The sequence below is a fragment of the Trachurus trachurus genome (assembly GCF_905171665.1).
Source record: "Trachurus trachurus genome assembly, chromosome: 20".
NCBI classification, from domain to species: Eukaryota; Metazoa; Chordata; class Actinopteri; order Carangiformes; family Carangidae; genus Trachurus; species Trachurus trachurus.
Window position 1 is genome coordinate 24,877,052 of NC_139911.1, and position 6,000 is coordinate 24,883,051.

The following is a 6,000-nucleotide window of genomic DNA, read 5'->3' on the forward strand; positions in this document are numbered from 1 at the left end:
ATCAATACTTTTGACAGTCTCTGAACAACATTTTACAGACAACTATGCAGTAGTTTAAAGGCTTTTCAACATGGATCAGCCTCAAATTCAAATTAAGAGGCAAAGCAAGGCAAGGCAAATTTATTTGTATAGTCCATTTTTACAAACAGTTTGTCTCAAAGGGCTTCACATGGCATCATAACAACATCCTCTGTCCTTAGACCCTCACATCCACTCAGGAAAAACTCCATAGAAAACCCTTTTAACAGGGAAAAATCGGAGAAACCTCAGGGTGAGCAACAGAGGAGGGATCCCTCACCCAGGACGGACAGACCCAAAATCAGTTAGATTAGCCTGTACACCTGTACAGGATTTTCTGCATTGTAGATTTTGAGATTGTTGTATTCATAACAAGTTATCCTCTGGGAAGTCTGAAGCTTGCAACAAATGAAAAATGAAAAAAAGAATGAAAAAGCAAAAATGTCAAACTGGTGGAGAGGAAGCCGGTATCAGCCAGGTCATCCTTCATCCTCTGATGATCATGAATGTTGAGGTCATCCATCCCGTTAACCCTTTAAATCCAAACCCCAAACCTTGATGGACATTATGCTGACTTTGTTTCATTTTTGACATGAAATTCAGTGCTAACACTGAAAACACAACAACTCCATGTCTGAGGAGCAGGGTGACCTCCTCTGGTCTCACGTCCTCTTTTCTCCTTCCTCCTCCTTCTTCTCCTCCTCCTCCATGTCAGGGACACGTTGTCCTGTGAACTGTAGTTACCTACTGGATTTCCTGTCTTATATCTATTGTTTTATATTCTGTTCTTGCCTTTCATGGTCATTCTTTTCTGTCTTCACTTAGTGCTTTTGTCTCATTCTGTTGTAACCCCTGTTTCTTGGTCATTCAACATGTAACAGCTACTCTGCCATAGCAGCTCATGTGCATCCAAAAGATTGTCACATTTACACCCAAAGTGCTCCACAGTGAAAGGGTCGTAAAAAATGAAATATTGCACTATTGCACTTACATGAAATAAAGTACTGTAACTGATTAAATGATACATTAAACTCAATGAACTAATATCAGTTATTAGTGCCTGGGGCAAACACACCAAAGCACTGACTACTACAGCTATGAGACAGCTGCAGAGGAATATTGTTAGCTTTTGTTATCCTGCATGTTTTTTCTTCTTTTTCTTCTTATGCATTTTCTGTGTCAAATTTTGTTTGCTTGTCCTGCACTTTTGAGAGGAACCGGGCAAATAATGGGACGTGTCCACCAAATGCGCTTTTTGCAACTTTCTATACAGATCCTATGAAGTTCTGTGTTCACAGCGCTCAGCGCCCTCAGTGGTAAAAACACTCTTGGCGGTGATGGTTTTTGTCGCAGCGCTCAGAACACTACGAAAGAAATCTGTTCAACTTTCTGTGACATCATCGGCTAGAGTGGGAGAAGTTGTCTGAAATTGCCTGATTCTTTTCTCTGTCCACACTGCTCCCGGCCACTAATTATTCTCCACACACATGATTTCTTCAGTTGTAGACAAACTAATGTCCTCTCTTTGACAATGTGCTCAAAAAAGAGACTTAGCCTATAGAGAATGTGAAGCTGACGTCAGGCCGCTTTGCGTTGGGGAACGACGGCGCCATCTTTGGAGGAACGCAAACGTAAACAGAGAGTGGGGACTGGATTCAAGACCCAGATTTACTCCCTCCACTGACTTATCCAGACATCGTGAACTATCTCGTTTTTGGTATTAGTGCATAATCATATACTACTGTGGCATTTTTTTACGCAGCAGTACTGTCCCACCATGATTACTTTTAAGCGACTTTGGGGAACTTTTTTTAGGGAGACGAGCAAGTGTTTACATCCGCGATCCTCCAAAGATGGCGCCCAACGTCCCACGGCGTGACGTAACTTCACATTCTCTATAGAATTTAAACTGTCAGCCTCTGAATGCAGCCCAGTCCCTTCTTGCTGCTCATTGACTCCAGTGTGTCAGTCTGATCAGCTCTGTCTTGACCTTAAGGTCTGGGTTTGATTCCCATGTTGACAGAGATGTCTGAACCTTTGTATTAAAAAGCCCAGTTTGACATCACAGAGTGTGTGAATTCACTTTCCCTAAAAGAGGCAGAAACTAGCCACTGGACCACCGTGCACTGTTTAATTGATTCAATCTATCCTCAATTCTTTATCTTTTTTAATTTCCAGAATTAATATTGTTGTCATTCTCTTGGTGCTGTTACTTATATGTGACCGATGTTGTCTGGCCTGCCCTGAGTGGGATTCGAACCCTGGTCTCCCACACGGCAGGCGACGATGCCAATTGTTTTGCCAAGAAGTCAAGTCAGCTTAACTTCAGTAACACTAACCACCACACTCTGTCACTTCTCCTTACTCCATCACATACATACATATGTATATCCCTTCTGGCTCCCTTCTATATATATCTCACAAAAGTGAGTACACCCCTCAGATTTTTGTTTTTATTATATCTTTTCATGGGACAACACTGAAGATATGACACTTCGATACTATGTAAAGTAGTCAGTGTACAGCTTGTATAACAGTGTAAATTTGCTGTCCCCTCAAAATAACTCAACACAGCTATTTCTGTCTAAAACAAAACTGAGTACACCCTGTGACACTCTGAAAAGTTCATATTTCTCCTCTCATTTTCTCCTTTGTTCCTCTGTTTCTTTTCTATTCTTTTTTATAATGGGTACGAGAGTCACGAGGAGCTGCAGTAAAGGCCACTATAGGACCTAAACCTGGAGACACTGTGGTTACAAACTTCTCTCTTCTCATTCTGATTCTTCTCACCTGAGTTTTCAGCCTCTTCTCTCTCTCAGCGTCTGCCTATCTTGTCCATAAGAGCAAATCTGCTGATAGACCATAATAACTCTCAGTTAGTCCTGATGAGTCAGGCAGATTAGGAGGTGAGAGACATGACTCGACCTCTAGGGGACAAACCAGCCTGAAACCTGACCACTGTGGTTTACTCAGACCACAGACCAACTCCTCTTACATTCCATCATGTTGTGTGGTGACTGATGAGATGTTGCACCAGAGGAGAGACACACTCTGACATGTTCCTCACTTCTAATTTAGTCTTAGACCAGACAACCTTTATGGTAGACAATAAAGTCTAAAAATGACTACTACTAAAGACTATTCTATTCTGTTTATCACCATGTCTATTTTTGTTTTCAGGCCCAAATTATTTTACATTCAGACACATCCTGTGTTTGTGATAATGTGCAAACGATTTTCATTGGTTGAAGTTTTCTATGTGATCATGATCAGTTCTGATGACCAGGAGAAATGTCATTTTTAAATATGTACACCACTTGAGTCTAGTTTGGATGTACTGTCATGAGGTTTGGTCCTAACTGAGTTTGGTGATCCTTTGACTTTTCAACAGATGCTACTCACATAACGAACGCTGTAACAATGGGACTAGTCAGGCTTTCACTGAGCTACATGAAAATTGTGATCAAATTAATTCATGATATTTATATAAAATAAGGAAAAGACTGTCAGTCAAATGCAACTTTATTATCTGTAGCCTTTTTTTTTTTTTACTTTATTGGCCAATTAGAGACTCAAAATCCAAGTGCAGGGTAACTGCAGCTTCTCTAATGACCAAGAGTGAGTCTCCAACAGTGAGCCAGCCTCCATAGACTCCATGTTTAGTAATGTCCAATTTTACAACAGAAATAAACACATTTACAGCTTGGTGCAAAATACAGTTTCTGTATAGCTGAGGATCATTGATATTGACGTCTTGTGTCAGAGTTATTAAACCAGTGAACACTTAAATCTCCGAGTTTCTGAGAATTCAAAGCAGAACAGAAATGCCATTCTGCAAACAGGAAGCTGAACAACTGACCAATCAGCTGCAGTGTGTCAGAATGACCTGGAGGTCAGAGGAAGTTGCTGCAGAGGGAACGGCTTTCCATGCAAAAATTAAACCAAAAATACATAAAACTGCACGACTTGTTGCGATCTAATGGGTTTTGAATCAACCAAGTCATTTCATCACATCATTTAAACTGGAGATATTTATGTCATCAACTCAACTTTATACTGTTCACCCACATTCTGTTTAACAGAAGAAGCTGCAACGTTGGGAGCCCAGACTGACATCACTGACTGATCGTCAGTGTGTGTTGTAGAGCAATGTAATGTCAAGCAAACCTGTCTCCAACCAGCGCGTCCGTTTGGGTCGATGTTAAAAAATAAAAAAAAATGGATAAATCTCACAGTAATGGGCCCTTCTGTTTTGATTGTTTTTGAACAAAGTGTGTTTGAAAAATGTGTTGCAAAAGTGTGTTTTACAGTTATACTGTATCTCTGTTTACCCAGAGTCTTATAACACATGAACGACTCGTGTGTGTCTTGAGTAATGGCTGAATGTTGGAGGTCACCATGACCTTGACATTGACCTCTGACCTTTGAGGTAGATTAGGTAGACATTGAGATATTGTGTCTAACAGACAGCACTGAGTCTGTCTTTCTTGTTGTTTAAATTCATTCTCCATAGATATATTTCTATATATTATTTAAACAAATATCCATGGTCAACTTTTCCATCCATCCATTTACTTATCTGTGCAGGGGCAAAGGGACATAAACTTATACCTTCATACATGTTGTACTTTGTTCCAGGTGTGTTCATGTAGATCATCACAGCTGATGTGAATCATCAGAGGAACTCACCACTTCAGTCAGAGTTAGTTTCTGACTGAAATACAAGTGAACATCAGTTAGAAAAGGACGTGTTGCTGCATCTGTTACAACACTGTGACATTATCATGTCACAAGCTGGTTGGTCTATAGGTCAAGGTCACCAAGAATTGGTTGGCAAGATGACATGAAACTAAACTGAAAAAAATGTGTGTGTGTGTGTGTGTCTGTGTGTGTGTGTGTGTGTGTGTGTGTGTGTGTGTGTGTGTGTGTGTGTGTGTGTGTGTGTGTGTGTGTGTGTGTGTGTGTGTGTGTGTGTGTGTGTGTGTGTGTGTGTGTGTGTGTGTGTTTGAGAGGAAGCAGTGTGTGTATATAAACTGGTGTCAATCAAGTCAATCTCATCATCTTGGAAGCAACCAACTTCTCTCCTTCATCAGAGTGGTAAGATGCATTTTCATTGTATCTTGTTTTTTTTAACATTCTATATTTTTAACTACAATATTATGATATTGTATGTTTATATTATAATATTCTACATGTCAAATGTATTTTCTTCTGTATATGAGGTGCACATGTTATTTTGTTCAACATTTACTGAACATCATGACATCTCATGTATATTGAAGAACATTTTCATTCTTATTTGAGGTGTCTCTTGGCCTTTAAATCAAGTTAAGCTTGTTTGGTGTGATTTGTTAGATTTAGTTCTAATTTGCTTTGATATCAAACATGTGTCTGCGTGTCAGATGTTTTAAATAATCTGCACCAAATTCACTGAATTATATGATTGTGACGTTCATCTGATTTTGCTTACATATCATTATGTTGTTTTCTGTTAGATTTATATTTTTCTTTAGTTTAATGTGTGTTTTTTAATATAGATGTTATGCTTCCCAGATTCTATTGGTTAAATTTGACATCATTTGTCACATTATTTACAAGAAAAGCAGTGATTTTAGGATATATCCTTCCCAGTGTTGATGAAATGCATTCAAAGTTAAATATAGAAACACAGGGGGAAAAAATCTATTTCAATTGAATGTTTTTAGAAGAAATGATGTGGATCAAATTTGAAATATTTATCACTCTTTTGTGGTTATACCATTTGACATTTTCAGGGCATTCAGTCTTACTTTTGTTCCAAAATGGTTCCAATGTCATTTCAATAAAACCAACATAAATACAACATGTACATTTTAACAAGTCTGATTCATGCTTTTAAAACGATTTTACGATTTCTATATATTTCTGAATTGCTTGTCTGGTCAACCTTTATTTTTCACTGACTCTTGATCATTTTTTTTCTCTCTTTGTCCAGTGAACATC